The sequence below is a fragment of the Narcine bancroftii genome, chromosome 4 (assembly GCF_036971445.1).
Source record: "Narcine bancroftii isolate sNarBan1 chromosome 4, sNarBan1.hap1, whole genome shotgun sequence".
Taxonomy (NCBI): domain Eukaryota; kingdom Metazoa; phylum Chordata; class Chondrichthyes; order Torpediniformes; family Narcinidae; genus Narcine; species Narcine bancroftii.
Genome location: NC_091472.1, coordinates 208,394,182 through 208,413,115, shown reverse-complemented (window position 1 = coordinate 208,413,115; position 18,934 = coordinate 208,394,182). Strand labels below are relative to the sequence as shown.

General features: G+C 42.7%; 1 protein-coding gene across 1 annotated transcript in view; it reads left to right on the top strand.

The window, feature by feature from the left end:
* The first annotated feature begins 1,717 nt into the window (after positions 1 to 1,717).
* The window catches only part of LOC138761556 (zinc finger protein 850-like), a 56,819-nt gene continuing 39,602 nt past the window's right edge, over positions 1,718 to 18,934 (top strand). The window contains exons 1-2 of the mRNA XM_069933873.1: positions 1,718 to 1,828; positions 10,579 to 10,636. The gene's annotated coding sequence lies outside the window, so the exon portion shown is untranslated. The remainder of the gene's footprint in view (positions 1,829 to 10,578; positions 10,637 to 18,934) is intronic.

Sequence of the window (18,934 nt, the reverse complement as noted above, 5' to 3'; positions counted from 1 at the left end):
CCAAACCATCCTTGTTTTTTTTTTAAGACATACAGCACGTTAACAGATCATTTTGACACACAAGCCCATGCCATCCAATTACACCCAATGGACCTACAACCCCTGATGATTGATGACCTGGTGAGTTTCTCTCCACATTTGGGCTTCGCTATCATGGTGGAACCGGAAATTGGATTCTCGCAGTGGTTGATCTGTGGAATTCTCTGCTCAATTAAACAGTGGAGGTTGCCTTGTGGAAAGTATCTAGACACAAACAGTATGGATAATGGAATGGGGAATTAAGGGTTATAGAGAATGAAGCTGAGTCCACAGGAAGATCAGCCATGACTGGCAGAGCATGCTTGATGAGCCGGATGGCCAACTCCTGTTCCTGTTTCTCACCTTGAATTGAACAGCACAGCTGTCTTGAAGTGAACACAGAGAGGAGAAAGAAACTGAAGAGAATCCCAGCAGGGTGAGATGGTTGGGGGCTGGTATGAGCAGAAACAATGAAAGGAGGGGAGATACCAGGATGCTCCCTATGTGACCCCAGCTGGACTGAATGGCCTTGTCTTTGTTCTCCTCAATGAGTGTATTACAGATACAAGGGGACACTCACTCATACCCTTCCCTTCGTTCCCTTACCCACATCCCCTCCCTCCCTCCCATCACCTCCATTTCCCCTTCTCCTTCCTTCCCTCATGCACACCCACTCCCTTTCACCCCCCTCCCCCTTCCCTCCCTCCCTTTCACCCCCCTCCCCCTTTCCCTCCCCCCTTTCACCCCCCTCCCCCTTTCCCTCCCTCCCTTTCACCCCCTCCCCCTTTCCTCCCTCCCTTTCACCCCCTCCCCCTTTCCCTCCCTCCCTTTCACCCCCTCCCCCTTTCCCCCCCCTTCACCCCCCTCCCTTTCACCCCCTCCCTCCCTTTCACCCCCTCCCTCCTTTCACCCCCTCCCTCCCTTTCACCCCCTCCCTCCCTTTCACCCCCTCCCTCCCTTTCACCCCCTCCCTCCCTTTCACCCCCTCCCTCCCTTTCACCCCCTCCTCCCTTTCACCCCCTCCCTCCCTTTCACCCCCTCCCTCCCTTTCACCCCCTCCCTCCCTTTCACCCCCTCCCTCCCTTTCACCCCCTCCCTCCCTTTCACCCCCTCCCTCCCTTTCACCCCCTCCCTCCCTTTCACCCCCTCCCTCCCTTTCACCCCCTCCCTCCCTTTCACCCCCTCCCTCCCTTTCACCCCCTCCCTCCCTTTCACCCCCTCCCTCCCTTTCACCCCCTCCCTCCCTTTCACCCCCCTCCCTCCCCTCACCCCCTCAGCTCCCTTTCCCTCCCTCCCTTCCCTCAGCCCCCTTTCCCTCCCTTTCATCCCACTCCCTCCTTCCCTCCCTCTCATTCCCTCCCACCCCACTCCCTCCCTCTCATTCCCTCCCACCCCACTCCCTCCCTCTCATTCCCTCCCCACCCCACTCCCTCCCTCTCATTCCCCTCCCCACCCCACTCCCTCCCTCTCATTCCCCTCCCCACCCCACTCCCTCCCTCTCATTCCCCTCCCCACCCCACTCCCTCCCTCTCATTCCCCACCCCACCCCACTCCCTCCCCTTTCCTCCCTCATCCCTCCCTCCCCACTCCCTCCTTCTCCCTCTCCCCCCATCTCCTTCCCTACCTTGATCAAGAGCCGGGCCCGAGCACTCGCCAGGAGAACGAAATACGCAGGCGCAAAAGGAGGTGGCTGCGCGTGGACGGGGCGCATGCGCGAGTGGGGAGGATAGGCGGGTGCATCGGCGCTGAGGGGTGACTGGCTCGGAAGAGTCGCTGCGATTCTCGGCTACGCTGGAAGCTACCGTTTCGGGTCAGTCCCAGCTCCAGGGGCCGAGAATGATTCTGCACTTCCCGCCCGCTCCGGGTTGGGGGGACACTGGGGCACAGGCGCCTTGTGGGGGGTGGGGGGGGGGGCAACACAGGCGCAGGCGTGCTGTAGGCGGATACGAGCACAAACACTTTGTGGTGGGTTGGGGGTGTTCAGGCGCGTTGTTGGGGGTGGGGGACACTGGGGAACAGGCAATGCTGTTGTCGGGCACCGAGCGGGATAGATAGGTTTCTGGTTCGAAGGGATTGTGGGTAAAGTAGCAACCATGGCGAACAGAGGCAGTGCCCTGCCACCTGACTGCAGAGCGTGTCTGGGCACATAGGCAGAGTAATTGGGAACCATCTGAGTTAATCTCACTGATGATGATGAGATTCTTAGGGTTGTTGCTGAAAGAATGCAAAATACACTCATGCTGGAGAAACTGAGCAGGTCCTATACCATCTAACCATATAACCATTTACGGAGCGGAAACAGGCCATGTTGACCTTTCGAGTCCGCACCGGTTCACTGATTTTGTGCGTCCTCTTCAGGCATTGGTCCCGGTAGATCAGGGGTGTCAAACTCAAATTCACGGAGGGCCAAAATTAAAAACTTGGACTAAGTCGAGGGCCGAACTAAATATTTATTGAAAATTTTCAACAACATCTGCATGTTTTCTCTTCTTTCAACATATGTAATGTTAAACTTTAGGATATAACTTTAGGAGGATAATGTTACAGGTCAAGAGTAGGTAGCTCAAGTTCACCCTTTGCTTGACCTGAGGGAAACATATTTGGTCAGCATTCACAGGCTGTGTCCATTTTGGCCTGCATCAGGACTCAGCATTTCCTGCTCACTCCTCAGGCGCTAGGCCTCTTTTCACCCTCGACCCACCATCCGTCTACCTGACTAGTCCTTTACCCAACCTCTACTCACCCCTCACTCCACTCGCTCTGCCTCTACCCACCCCATCCTATACACGCCCCTCTACTGCCTCTCCCCTCAACCTGTTCCTCCCTCTACCCGTCTCTCACCCTCTAATCCCCCCTCCCCTACTCGCCCTGCCCCTCCCCTTTTACCTCTTCCCTATCCACCCCTCCTTCTACTCATCCATCCCTCTAACTGCCCCTCGCACCACCATAACTTCCCCTGCCCATTACTCCTCACCTACACCCTCTGCCCACCCCTGCTTACCCACCCACTCAGGCCCAGCGCGCTGACGATCAGCCTTTGCGGACAGCCACCATCTCTATCTTCACGAGCAGGGCCGAACCAGCCGTCCCTGGGGTCCGCGCGGGTGCAACCGCTGAAGGCCGTGGCGACCGGGAGAAGTGCGCTCGCGCTGTGGAAGGGCCGTCCGGTGCCAGTCGCGCGGGGCTCGCGCTGCCCAGGGGCCGTGCGCAGCCTGCCATGCCCGTCGCGCTGACAGGAAATCACAGGCGCTCGCCCATCCGCCGCACCGCTCGACAGGTGTGAGAAGTGACTGGTTGTGCGGGAGCCTTCCAACTGGCGTGCCAGCTGATGACATCGACAGACTTCTCGTGTTACAATTTCTCGTGTTACAATGGGGAAGGATGTGCAATGAACGGGGAGGATGGTGGGGGTGACATCACCAAAAAACAGCATCGGCTCTTGCTGCAGGGTGGGCCACCTCTAATACATTTTTGAAATTATCTTGCGGGCCAAATATAATTATATCGCGGGCCAAATCTTCTTCATTCAATAACGATGGGCGAATTCAATGCAGGTGGAATCAGATATCCTGCAGTGTTTACAGGAGGAAAATTTCTCGTGCTCACGCTTCCTTCACATCTTGTAGAATAATGAACCACCCACACTACAAACAATAGTTCTCTATTGAGACAAGCACAAAATTAACTAAGAATTAAAAAATACCTGTCCCAAGGTATAAGCAAAATGTAGATAGGTCCTTGACTCAAAAAGTGGAGGGAGGAGAGGAGTGGAAGGAGGAAGAGACATGGGACATTCAGGCCAAAAGGCAAGAGGTCATAGGTGGGTGTAGATTGGGAGGGCAAAGAGAAAAAAAGCTGAGAAATGATGGGGGAGGGATTCTCTGGATGGAAATAGAATGGGGTGGGGAGCTGGAGGAAATTAAACAGATTAGGAAAAAGAGAGACAGAGAAGTGCCCTCATTAAAACTGGAGAAGGTGATTTTGATGTAGTCTGGTTGGAGAATATTTCCTTTATTGGAACAATCCCAAACCACAGAGCATGTTAGAATGAGAGTTCTTTTGAGGGATCTTCAACCTCTTTCCACAGACACTGCCTGATGCATTGAACATTTCCGGTATTTTCTCTGTTTATGTTAAAGATTTCAAGCATCTGCGGAATTTTTTTCAATTTATTGGCACCATGTTTCTGATGCTGGGGAAGTCCAGAACTGGTGTGTGGATTGAGGGTTGGATACAGTCCAAGGAGAAGGGGGAAGCCATTTAGGACTGAGATGAGAATCTTAAAGTTGTGGAACTCCCTGCCACGGAAAAGAAATTAAATATATTGGGGGGGGAGGGGGTTGAATTTAGCTCTATTGACTGAAGGGATGAGAGGTATAGAGATAAAGCAGAACTAGGGGACTGAAGCCATGATTATATTGAATGATACAGGCTTGAGGGGCTGCATGGCCTCCTACTGCATGTATTTACCAGGATTCCATGAGAATAACGTGATCTCATTTGAACTGGTAGCCATACCTATTGATATCCTTGTAAACTCATTTTACAGGCGAAGAAAAGAGGGTTGTGTATGGGAATCTGAAACGTGACATTGCATCAGTTCATCTGCACCTAAATGATGTGAATCTGTGAATGTGTGTAATTTCTGGCCACTAAAAATGTGATTGACCAACCGGGCAGTGAGATTCCCAATCCTGAGTAAGAGTGTTGAAGAGCATTAGCTGTGGTAGAAGCCGAGGCCCTTTGCCCAGAGCACACTCATCACAGCCAGGAGAGCCCCAACGAGACTTCTGTGTGTAGATGAGATCAGGATCAACCACCCTGGAGACAAACCTGTTCTTTGCTGTCAATATATCAATTATTCATTTTGAGAAAAAAACCATTGGAAACTTGTGGACCTGCTTTATATCTAAAATGAAACCCTTTGTTTTAACTTCTCATGGAAACCTGTTGCAACAAACCATTGACCCAGAGCTCGGAAAACACACCAGTATTCACAAAGGGCATTCACTTCCTCCTTTGGCCTGCCTGATGAGACACCAGATCAGTCGTAGCATGGAGAAATTACTTTCCTGCTCGGAATGCAGGAAGGGATTCATGCAATCATCCCACCTGCTGACCCATCATACTGGAGAGGAACCCTTCACCTGGTCTGAGTGCAGAAAGAGGTTCACTCAGTCTTCCAACCTGGTGACCCACCAGCAGGTTCACACTACATAGAAGCCGTTCATCTGCCCAAGCTGTGGGAAGGGGTTCATCCGTTTATTTGTCCCAATTGTGGGAAAGGATTCACTCAGTCATCCTACCTGCTGGAACCCCCAACAGACTTATAGCAGGGAGAAAGTGAAATAAACTGTATTTTGAATATTTAAACTATAACAGCTGTTACATCCAGTTGCAAACTCACAAGGGATCATCTGTGTTGGATTTTGTATTTACTCATTGGGCCCAGGACTGAATCCTGGTCATTGGGCCTAGATGGTTTTGTTTTTGTGCTGATATTGGAAACTCCAACAATGGGGCAGGAATTTAATTCCGTATCTGTGACAAATAATGGGAGTTCTGTTTTCAAACTCTGTGCCTTGTGTTCTTACTGTCTCTGCATCTCAATGTGAAGCTATTCAGCCAGAGTTTTTGCTCTACACCAGCCTCCTCTCATTTCATCCTGCAGGAGTATTCTTGTGTTTTTTCTTAAGATTCCCACTAAATTCAGCCCTGCTGTTCACCTCAGACCCTCCCTGAAATTACAGGTTCCTCATTGTTCCTCTCTCCCTGCATGAAGAGTTTCCCCTGAATTCCATGTGGGGCTTCATGCAAACTAATGCTGTTGAACTCTGATCTTTCCTGTCCTCAAGACTCAAGGCCAAGGGAGAATATAATGGGTGTTCAACTCTGTTTTCCCAACTTATTTCCACATGTAAATTGGATTAGGACAGGTCCACGTCTTCCCCCTCAAAAGATGCACACAAACTCAAGCTAGCATGCTGGAACATCAGAACCATGCTAGACAAGGCTGACAGCCACTGACCTGAATGTCGGTCTGCCCTCATCGCACAAGAACTCCTCAGACTCGACATCGACATAACCGCTCTCAGTGAAGTCCGCCTTGCAGATGTAGGCAGCCTCCAAGAACATGGCACGGGCTACACACTCTACTGGTCTGGCAAGCCTCAGGCGACGCCTATCTGGTATTGGCTTCATGGTCAAGAACTCCATTGCCTCCAAACTCGAAAACCTCCTGACAGGCCACTCTGACCGGATCATGTCCATGCGACTCCCCCTTCAAAACAAGTGACGCATCACTCTCATCAGTGTCTATGCTCCAACCCTTCAGGCAGAACCAGCAGAAAAGGACAAGTTCTACACTGATCTGCGCAACCACATCCAATGCACCCCTACAGCCGACAAGGTTGTCATCCTTGGCGACTTCAACGCTCGTGCCGGCAAAGACTCAGAAACCTGGCCAGGAATCCTTGACAAGCATGGTGTCGGCAAGTGCAGTGACAATGGGCGCCTCCTGTTGGAACTCTGCGCAGAACAGCGGCTTGTCATTACTAACACCCTTTTCCAGCAGAGAGACAGCCTGAAGACTACCTGGATGCATCCCTGATCCAAACACTGGCACCTCCTGGACTACGTTCTGGTGTGAGGAAGAGACAAATGAGATGTGCTCCAAACCAGGGTCATGCCCAACGCGGAATGCAACACTGACCACCGGCTTATTCGCTGCAAGCTCAACCTTCACTTCAAGCCAAAGTTCAAGAACATTGGAGCCTCCATAAAGAGGTTCAATGTTGGAAACTTGCAGTCAGACGTAGTGAGAGGAAACTTCCAGGCAAACCTCCAAGCAAAGCTCGAGGATGCAAACTGCCTCACGGACACGTCTCCTGAAACCCTCTGGGATCAGCTGAAAACGGCCATACTGCAATCCACTGAAAAGGTACTGGGCTTCTCCTCCAGGAAAAACAAGGACGGGTTTGACGAAAACAACCAGGAAATCCAGGAGCTGCTGGCAAAGAAGCGATCTGCCCACCAGGCTCACCTTGCAAAGCCTTCCTGGCCAGAGAAAAAAAATGAGCCTTCCGTCTCACATGCAGCCATCTTCAGCGCAAACTCCGGGAGATCCAAAATGAGTGGTGGACTAGCCTCGCCAAAGTAAATATGTAGATGATACTAAAATAGGTGGAATTGTGGATAATGAAGATTTAGGTAGGAGCGATCACAATATGATCGAATTCTCACTCAACATGGAGAGTGAAGAAATTAAAAACGAGACTAAGGTCCTGAATTTAAATAAAGGGAATTATGATGATATGAGACGGGAGTTGAGTAAGATTGATTGGGTGGTGTTTATGGTGGGGTGGGGGGGGGGGGGGGTTGACGGTGGATAGACAATGGAAAGCATTCAAAGATCTAATGGAAGAATTGCAGAAATCGTTTATACTGGTTTGGCATAAAAATAAACCAAAAAAGGTGACTCAACCATGGATAACAAGGGAAATTAGAGACAGCATAAGGTCCAAAGAGAGAGCATATCAATTGGTCAAAAAAAGTACCAAATCCGAAGACTGGGAACAGTTCAAGATGCAGCAAAGGAGGACAAAGGGATTAATCAAGAGGGCAAAAATAAATTACGAAAGTAAGCTTGCGGCAAACATAAAAACCAACTGCAAAAGCTTTTATAGATATGTCAAGAGGAAAAGATTGGTGAAATCCAGAGTAGGTCCCTTGCAGTCAGAATCAGGGGAATATATAATGGGGAATAAGGAAATGGCAGACCAATTAAATTCTTACTTTAGTTCTGTTTTCACAAGAGAGGATACAAATAACCTCCCAAGGATGTTGGGAAACATAGAGACTAATGCAAGGGAGGAGCTGAAAGAAATCAGTATCTCTAAGGAAATTGAAAGGATTGAAGGCCGATAAATCCCAAGGGCCTGATAATCTACATCCTAGGGCACTTAAAGAAGTGGACATTCAGATAGCAGATGCTTTAAGAATTATTTTCCAGAACTCGATAGACTCAGGATCAGTACTGGAGTGTAGCTAATGTTACCCCACTATTTAAAAAGGGGAAATTATAAGCCGGTGAGCCTTACATCAGTAGTGGGCAAAATGATGGAATCCATTATTAAGGATATAATAGCAGAACATATGACTAGCAGAGAAGGGATCGGACAGAGTCAACATGGATTTACAAAAGGTAAATCGTGCTTGACAAATCTATTGGAATTCTTTGAGATGGTGACAGGTAAAATAGATGGGGGAGAGGCAGTGGATATGGTGTACCTGGATTTCCAAAAGGTCTTCGATAAAGACCCACATAAACGACTGGCATGCAAAATCAAGGCTCATGGGATTGGGGCCAAGGTATTGATGTGGATTGAGAACTGGCTGGCAGATAGAAGACAGAGAGTTGAGATAAACGGCTCGTTTTCTGAGTGACAGGCGGTGACCAGTGGGGTGCCACAGGGATCTTTACTGGGACCCCAGCTGTTCACAATTTACATTAATGATCTAGATGAGGGGATTGGATGTAATATCTCCAAATTTGCAGATGACACTAAGCTAGGAGGGGTTGTGTGCACTGAAGAGGGGGTCAGGAAGCTCCAGTGTGATTTGGATAAATTGGGGGACTGGGCAGATACATGGCAAATGCACTGCAATGTGGATAAATGTGAAGTTATCCACTTTGGTAATACAAACCGGAGGGCAAATTACTATTTGAATGGCAATAGATTTGGAGATAAGGAAGTGCAAAGAGACCTAGGGGTTCTTGTGCACCAGTCACTGAAGGCAAGCATGTAGGTACAGCAGGCGGTTAAAAAGGCAAATGGTAGGCGGCTAAAAAGGCAAATGGTAGGCGGTTAAAAAGGCAAATACACCTGGAGTATTGTGTGCAGTTTTGGTCGCCTTATCTGAGGAAGGATGTTCTTGCAAAGGAGGGAGTGCAAAGGCGATTCACCAGGCTGATACCTGGAATGGCAGGAATAACTTATGAGGAAAGATTGCGCAATTTGGGATTGTACTCGCTGGGAGTTTAGAAGATTGAGAGAGGATCTCATAGAGACATATAAAATTCTGGTAGGACTGGACAGAATGGATGCAGAAGGGATGTTTCCAATGGTGGGGGAGTCCAGACCCGGGGCCATGGTTTGAGGATAATAGGCAAACCATTTAGGATCGAGATGAGGAGGAATTTCTTTACTCAGAGGGTGGTGAATCTGTGGAATTCATTGCCACAGAGAGCAGTAGAGGCAGGTTCATTGAATGTATTTAAGAGGGAATTAGATATATTTCTTCAGTATAAGGGAATTAGGGGGTTATGGAGAGAAGGCGGGGATGGGTTACTGAACTTTAAGATCAGCCATGATCTCATTGAATGGTGGAGCAGGCTCGAAGGGCCGAATGACCTACTCCTGCTCCTATCTTCTATGTTTCTATTTCAGAAGGCTTAGAAGAGTGGGCTGAAAGATGGCAGATGGAGTTTAATGCTGAGAAGTGTGAAGTGCTTCATTTTGAAAGGAATAATCAAAACAGGACATACGTAGTAAATGGGAGGACATTGAGGAATGCAGTGGAGCAGAAAGATCTAGGAATAATGGTGCATCATTCCCATATGGTAGAATCTCATGTGGATAGGGTGGTGAAGAAGGGTTTTAGTATGCTGGCCTTTATAAATCAAAGCATAGAATATCTTCTTTGGCTTGGCTTCGTCAGCTGCAGGCTCGTTTGTGGCTGACAAGTCCGATGCGGGACAGGCAGACATGGTTGCAGCAGTTGCAAGGGAAAATTGGTTGGTTGGGGTTGGGTGTTGGTTTTTTCCTCCTTTGTCTTTTGTCAGTGAGGTGGGCTCTGCGGTTTTCTTCAAAGGAGGTTGCTGCCCGCTGAACTGTGAGGCGCCAAGATGCATGGTTTGAGGCGATATCAGCCCACTAGCGGTGGTCAATGTGGCAGGCACCAAGAGATTTCTTTAGGCAGTCCTTGTACCTCTTCTTTGGTGCACCTCTGTCACGGTGGCCAGTGGAGAGCTCGCCATATAACACGATCTTGGGAAGGCGATGGTCCTCCATTCTGGAGACGTGACCTACCCAGCGCAGTTGGAACTTCAGCAGCGTGGATTCGATGCTGTCGGCCTCTGCCATCTCGAGTACTTCGATGTTAGGGATGAAGTCGCTCCAATGAATGTTGAGGATGGAGCGGAGACAACGCTGGTGGAATCGTTCTAGGAGCCGTAGGTGATGCAGGTAGAGGACCCATGATTCGGAGCCGAACAGGAGTGTGGATATGACAACGGCTCTGTATACGCTAATCTTTGTGAGGTTTTTCAGTTGGTTGTTTTTCCAGACTCTTTTGTGTAGTCTTCCAAAGGCGCTATTTGCCTTGGCTCTAGTCTGTTGTCTATCTTGTTGGGAAATGATGTTGAGACTGTTCAAGGCATTGGTGACAACAAATTTAGAATACTGTGTGCAGTTCTGGTCATGGAATTAGAAGATTTCAGTGTTTTTATGGCCATTGATCCCGCTGTGACCATCGCTTTCTTTTCCTGTTGCTCAACAGACAGATAGACGAATTGTGGCCATTCAGTTCTGCAGACCAAGCCAGGATCCAAACCCTGGTAAGTAACAGCTACAGATGGAACTGACACAAATAACAAATAAGAACTACATAATAAAAGCAGAAAACACTGGGACATTCAGGCAGTGTGTAAGGCTGAGATTCTCAACCTTTTTCTTCCCACTCATACACCACCTGAAGTCATACCTTACTAATCCCTTACATAGGATGCTATAGGTACTTAGTGCTTCGTAAGGGATGGTCTAAGGGCTCAGATTCCATATGTTGACAATTCTTTTCCTCCCTCGAGCCGCTGACTTCCTCCAGCAGATTGGGTTTCTTTTCAGATTCTAGAATTTGCTGTCTATTGAACCCTAATGTCGCCATCATTTTAGGTCTGGTCCTTTATAATTAATGGCAGAAGTAACATGTGGACATTTACCCCCTCCATAAATCTTCGTCCGCGAAGCCAAGCCAAAGAAGAAGACAATTGGTGTAAAAAATTATATAATGAACCAAACTATATCTCACATTAATTAATCTCGTCATACTATCCTCACACATAGTCTTCCACTCTTCCTAAGATATTGGATTAGATAAATCATTCTCCCATTTATTTTTCATTTTATACAAATCAGATTTAGTCATCTTCTTTTGCAATAAACCATACATTTCTGAAATAAAAGCTTTTTTAATTCCATCAGTTAATAAACGTTCAAACTTAGATCTTTTAGGTAATTTCAGCTCAAGCCCTAAATTTTCTAATAACCAAGTACGTACTTGATAATATGCAAAAATGTATTTGTTGTAATCCCAAACTTTTCCTTTAATCTATTAAATGACAAAAATGATCCTTCTTCATAACAGTATCCCACCAGTGTAATTCTGTTCCTACAGTCTCAATAATTATTCACCGAAAAAGGAAATAATTTATTCTGACATATTAGGGTTTTAACCAAAATTTTATCTTTAATTCCAATAATTTAATCCCTACTATACCATATCTCCTTCAAATGTTTCAATACAGGTAAATTATATTTTTATATTTTTGTAAAAGATAAGGATTCCATTTATAAATAAATTGATCAACATTTTGTTCTGAAATCTGAACTAATTCAACCTTAGCCCAACTAGGGGTTTGATCCATATCAAACATCCTGTTAATAAGTTTTAACTGAGCCGCCTCATAATAATTCTGAAAATGCGGTAGTTGGTTCCCCCTAAAACATGTTAACTTTTGTAACGATATTCTTGATAATTTACTTTTCCATAAAAATACTCGTACTGATGCATTTAATTCTTTTAAAAATTCCTTTGGAAGCTTACAGGAAATAGATTGGAAAAGATACTGTATACGAGGAAAAATATTCATTTTGATACAATTCACTTGCCCCAATAGATTATCGGTAAATCTTTCCACCTGTTTAAATCAAATTTTATTTTATTTAATAAAGGTATATAATTTAACTTCTATAAATGTTGATAATTAGCATCAATATCTATTCCTAAATATTTTTTTAAACTTTATTTTTTAATAATACATACAAAAAATGTTTTTTTTACAAAAAATACACTAAAATGCTACTGATATATTCTAACCCTCCCACCCACCCCCAATTCCCTCCCATAATCCCCATATATAGATCTTTATATACCTAAGGAGCCAGAAAAAATATACAAAGGTTATAAGTACTGCTGTGGAGTGTATTGCATCCTTAACAGCGATTTAAAATTAAAAACAAAAACTACTTTTAAACCATGTCTATATTTCAGATAAGGAGTCCACATTTTAGTTAAAAAAAAGAATAATTATTATGTAAATTATATGTTATTTTTTCTAAATTAATACAAAATCTTAATTCAGAATGCCATCTTTGAATATTCAATTCCACATCATTCTTCCAAGTAACTGCAATACATTTCCAGGCTACTGCTAAAGCTAACTGAATAAATGCCAATTGAGATTTCTCAAGTCTTAAACCAGTTGTTAAGGTCGTAAAATACCCCAATAAAAAAATGTAATGGATCCAAAGTCAATCTAAGCTTAAATAAATCTTGCAAACACTCCATAATTCTCTGCCAAAAAGGTTTAACTTTTTTACATGACCAAATTGAATGTAAAAAAGTACCAACTTGCTTTCCACAAGAAAAACACAAATCTGATAAACTAAATCCATATATTTTTAATTTCTCAGGAGTCAAATATAACTGGTATAAAATATTGTAATTTACTAAACTATGTCTCTACACTATCTTCACACATAGTCATCCATTCTTCTGAAGATAGTGATATAGAGAAATAATTTTCCCATTTTTAATTTTATATAAATCTGATTAAATCATTTTTTCTTGTAATAAAGCATACTTTTCCAAAATAAAACCCTTTCTCAATCCACCCTCAATTAAACTTACAAAATTAATTTTTTTAGGTAAACTCAATTCATGACCAAAATTATCCAACAACATAGCTCACACTTGATAATATGCAAACAAAGAATTAGATAATATTCCAAATTTTTCCTGAAGTCAAGCAAAAGAAAGGAACTGGCCTACTTATTAATTTAATACCCTTCAAGTTGAATTTTTCAAATAATAATTATTTACTGAAAAAGGAATTACTTTATTTTGAAACAAAGGCATCTTAGCATTTTTGCCTTCAGTACCTATAATCTGATTTCTGTTATACCAGATCTTCATCAAATGCCTCAATTATAGTTTTGTAAAAGAGAAGGGTTCCATTTATAAATAAATTGATTAATAGAAAATTCAGCAATTTGTGCAAACTCAACTTTAGCCCAAGTCGGAGGTTGATCTATGTCAAACATTCTATTAATGAACTTTAATTGGGCAGCTTCATAATAATTCTGAAAATGCGGTAATTGAAGTCCACCTAATGCATACTTCCATGTCAATTTTTATAAAGACACTCTAGCTAATTTACTTTCCATAAAAGTAATCGCACTGCCGCATTTAAATCTTTAAAGAAAACTTTTGGAAGTACACAATGAATAGACTGAAAAAGATATTGAATACGTGGAAAAATACTCATTTGAATACAATTTACTCGTCCTATCAAAGTTCATGGTAAGTCTTTCCATTTTTTCAAATCAGATTTAATTTTATTTAATAAAGGTACACAATTCAATTTATAAAATTTTGATATTCTACATCAACTATTACTCCAAAATATTTAATTTTATTAGTCCATTGAAACCATGTAATCTGTTTACACTCTAAATAATCCTCATTTGAAATCGGTAATATTTAACTTTTATCCCAATTTACCTTATATCCTGACATTTCTCCATACTGTTCCAAACAAAATTGGAGCCTTTCCAAAGATTCTTTAGGATGCGTTAAATAAATTAACACATCATCGGCAAACAAATTAATTTTATATTCCTCATTACCAATTTTAATTTCCTGAATAATATTATCCTGTCGAATAGCTTGAGCCAGTGGCTCAATGACCAAAGCAAATAAAGCCGGCGACAACGGACAACCTTGCCTCATTGACCTAGTAGAGTTAAATGAAGACGAAATTTGTCCATTTGTCATCACCCTAGCTGATGGATTTTTATATAAATCTTTCCAACACTTTAAGTAAAAAATTCCACTCTACCCGATCAAAAGCTTTTTCACAGTCTAGTGCTACTCTCATTGGTTGGTTGGGCTGTTTCTTTGATCCATTAATTAATGTAATTAATTTAACAATGTTATCTGCTGAATAACAATTTTTAATAAACGCTGTTTGATCAACATGAATTAACTCTGGTAAAAACTTCTCAAGTCTATTAGATAACATCTTAGCTACAATTTTATAATCAACATTCAGTAAGGAAATTGGTCGATATTGAAGGCACTTTCAAAGGATCTCTATCCTTCTTAGGTATGACAGTAATCAACGTTCTTGAAAAAGACTCCAGGAATTCACCCATTTCTGTAGCTTGCTTTAATATTTCCATAAATACTGGCAGTAATAAATCATAAAAGTCTTTATAAAACTCTAAAGTAAACCTATCCTCTCCTGGAGATTTCCCACCCGGCATAGTTTGTAAGCCTCCCTTAACCTCCAAATCAGTGAAAAAACCATCTAACTCTTGTATTTCTTTTTCCTTTAAAGATATTAAATCTAAATTGGTCAAAAATGACTCAGTCTGATTATCATCTTGAACCCCTCCAGAAGTATATAATTCTTGATAATTTAGACAAAACTCTTCATTGATTTCTTGAGGTTTATATGTAACTACTGATTTTTTTCCTTATCGCATTTATTGTCCTATATCAGTGCTTCTCAACCTTTTACTTTCCACTTACATACCACTTTAAGTATTCCCTATGCCATAAGTGTTCTGTGATTAATAAAGGATTGCTTAAGGTGGTATGTGGGTGGAAAGAAAAAGTTTGAAAACCACTGTTTTAATCATTCCAAATTGATTTGTTATGTGCACAGTTTCATAACTCCAAAGGAAATGGGCCAATGACAATTTTCCTCAAGCAAAATATTTCAGGAATAATTGGGTCTAGAACAGTGATTCTCAACCTTCCCTTCCTACTCACATACCACCTGAAGCAATCACTTACTAATCACAGAACACTTATGGCATAGGGAATACTTAAAGTGGTTTGTGAGTGGAAAGTAAAAGGTTGGGAACCATTGTCCTAGATGCCTGCTGTGTCTTCAATTGTCAAGCTAATACCTTATGTGAACCATTCCCCAATTAATAATAATGTTGTTTTGTCCTCTATATTAACTTCTCATACTTATAAGGTATTATATTGCAATTTCACTAATTGAGCTCTTTTTTTATCTTCAGTCGAGTTTCGTTGTAACTTCTTTTCTAAAGTGTCAATTTTCTTTTCCAAATTAATAGTTTCTGTAGTATATTGTCTTAATTTTAGTAGAATAACTAATAATCTGCCCTCTTAAGTAACCCTAGTAAAATAGGAAAAGTAATGTTGGGAGGAGAAAGTAAAAAATCAGATGGTGCAGTGAGTTTTCGGGTCAATTATAGTGTTAAGAAAATTACAAAGAAAAATAGTGGGTAGAAAAATCAAAAGAAAAGGTTACAGAAGTCACTAGATATTAAAAGGACAAAGAGCATAAAGGCACTTTATCTGAATGCCCGCAGTATTAGAAATAAGGTTAGTGAACTTGAGGCGCAAATCGGTACCTATGCCGATGATTTGGTAGCCATCACGGAAACATGGCTACAAGGTGACCCGAAATGGGAATTAAACTTTCAAGGGTATCAGGTGGTGCAAAGAGATAGACAGGATGGTAAGGGAGGTAGAGTTGCACTCTTAATCAAAGATGACCTCCAGGCAGTAGTGAGGAATGATATAAGATCTAAAGAGCATAATGTTGAGTCCATTTGGGTAGAGATAAAGAATAACAAAGGGAAAAAATTATTGGTGGGTGTTATCTATCGCCCACCAAATAACAATAGTTTAGTGGCACAAGAAATAGAGAGATAAGTGAGGCATGTAATAATGATACAGCAGTAGTCATGGGGAACTTTAACTTCCACATAGATTGGGAAAATCAAGTTGGTCGTGGGAGTCTGGAAGAGGACTTCATAGAATGCATTCGCGATAACTTTCTTGAGCAGCATATTAAGGAACCCACAAGAGAAAATGCTCTCCTAAATCTAGTGTTGGGCAATGAGATAGGTAGAGTAAATGATGTAATAGTCAGGGACTATCTGGGAAATAGCGATCATAGTATGATTGAATTTCTCATTCAGATGGAAGAGGAAATAGTTAGATCTAAAACTAATATATTATGCTTAAACAGGGGTGACTACCATCGGATGAGGGAGGAATTGGGCAGAGTGGACTGGGAGCACAGGCTAATTGATGAAACAGTTGAGGAACAGTGGAAGATTTTCAAAGAAATATTTTGTAATGCTCAACAAAAATATATTCCAGACAGGAAAAAGGGCAGCAAGGGAGGGAAAAATCAACCGTGGTGAACAAAGGAAATAAAGGAGAGTATAAAATTGAAGGCGCAGGTGTACAAAGCTGCAAAGAGCAGTGGGAAACTGGAAGATTGGGAAAACTTTAAGAGACAACAAGGGGTTACAAAGCGGGTAATAAGAAATGGGAAAAAGGATTATGAAAGTAAATTGGCACAAAATATAAAAACAGAAAGCAAAAAATTTTATAAATATATAAAATGGAAGAGGGTGGCCAGAGTTAACATAGGACCCTTGGAGGATGAGAAAGGAAAACTGGTAGCAAAAAATGAGGAAATGGCCGAGGCATTAAACAAATATTTTGCGTCAGTCTTCACAGTGGAAGACACGTCCAGCATGCCCAAGTGCAGAGTTAAGGATGCGAATGTTGGGGAGGGCCTTGATAAAATAGTTGTTACAAAGAGAGTAGTGATGGAGAAACTAATGGGAATAAGCCAGACAAATCACCTGGTCCTGATGATATGCATCCAAGGGTTCTGAAGGAAATGGCAGAAGTTATAGTTGATGCATTGGTGGTCATATACCAAAATTCCTTGGATTCTGGACAGGTCCCGGCAGACTGGAAGTCAGCAAATGTCATGCCACTTTTTAAGAAGGGATGTAGGCAGAAGACTGGAAATTATCGGCCAATTAGCTTGATGTCTGTAGTTGGAAAAATGCTTGAAGCCATCATTAAAGATGAAATAGTGAAACTTAAGGTTTCAATCAGGCAGATGCAGCATGGTTTTAGAAAGGGAAGATCTTGTTTGACAAACTTGTTAGGATTCTTTGAGGATATAATGGGTGCGGTGGATAGAGGGGAACAGGTTGATGTTGTATATTTGGATTTCCAGAAAGCGTTTGATAAAGTGCCGCACAAGAGACGTATCAATAAGTTACAGGAAAGTGTAGTCCAGGGAAGTATATTGGCCTGGATTGAAAATTGGTTGTCTGACAGGAGGCAGAGAGTCGGGATAAATGGGAGTTTTTCAGGTTGGCAGAGAGTGATAAGTGGGGTGGCGCAGGGGTCAGTGTTAGACCCACAACTGTTCATCGTTTACATTGATGACTTGGAGGAGGGGACAAAATGTGGTGTAGCCAAGTTTGCGGATGACACCAAATTGAGTGGAAGAGCAAATTGTAATGAGGATGTGGAGAGTCTGCAGAGGGATATAGTTAAGCTGGATGAGTGGGCAAAGGTCTGGCAGATGGAGTACAATGTTAGTAAGTGTGAGGTTATCCACTTTGGCAAGAAAAATAAAAGAGCTGAATATTATTTAAAGGGTGAAAAACTACAGCATGCTGTTGTGCAGAGGGACTTGGGAGTACTTGTGCATGAATCGCAAAAAATTAGGTTGCAGGTGCAGCAGGTTATTAAGAAAGGCAAATGGAATGTTGACCTTCATCGCTAGAGGAATTGAATTCAGGAGTAGGGAGGTAAGGTTGCAACTGTATAAAAGGTACTGGTGAGACCGCACCTGGAGTACTGTGTCCAGTTCTGGTCTCCGTATTTGAGGAAGGATATACTGGCTTTGGAGACGCTCCAGAGGAGGTTTACTAGGTTGATCCCTGGGATGAAGGGGTTGACATGATGAAAGATTAAATCATCTCGGATTGTATTCGCTCGAGTTCAGAAGAATGAGAGATCTTATAGAAACATATAGGATTATGAAGGGAATGAATAGGATAGATGTAGGAAGGTTTTTTGAGCTGGCTGTGGAAACTAAAAGGAGAGGACACAGTCTCAAGATTCGGGGGAGTAGATTTAGGATGAGGAAAAATAGTTTTTCCCAGAGAGTAATGAATGTTTGGAATTCTCTAACCAGGGAAGTGGTTGAGGCTGCCTCATTAAACTTATTTAAAATTCGGTTAGATAAATTTTTACATGATAGAGGAATTAGGGGATATGGGGAGAAGGCAGGTAGGTGGAGTTAGGTCATAAATTAGATCAGCCATGATCGTATTGAATGGCGGAGCAGGCTCGATGGGCCATTTTTGGCCTACTCCTGTTCCTGCTTCCTATGTTTAAAGCATCCCACAAAGTAAATTTACTTTGTACTGATTTTTCATTTATTTGTAAAAATATCCCTAATATATTCATTAAACTCCAGTTGTGTTAAATCTCCAATGATAAGCTGTCTGAACCATTTCAGGATTAAGACAAGAAATTAATAATAAAGAATGGTTGGACAAAATCAGCCTGAGTAATCCTACCCTGTAATTGTGCCAATATTAAAAATAAATCAATTCTAGAATAAGAATCATGTCTTGCTGAGAAAAACGAAAAATCTTTTTCAGTCAGATTTAATCTTCTCCAAATCTCAACTAAATTTGTCCTTCATCGTTTCTGACAAACGTTTTGCCATTTTAGTTTTTTTCAGACTTTTTGGAGATTTATCCAA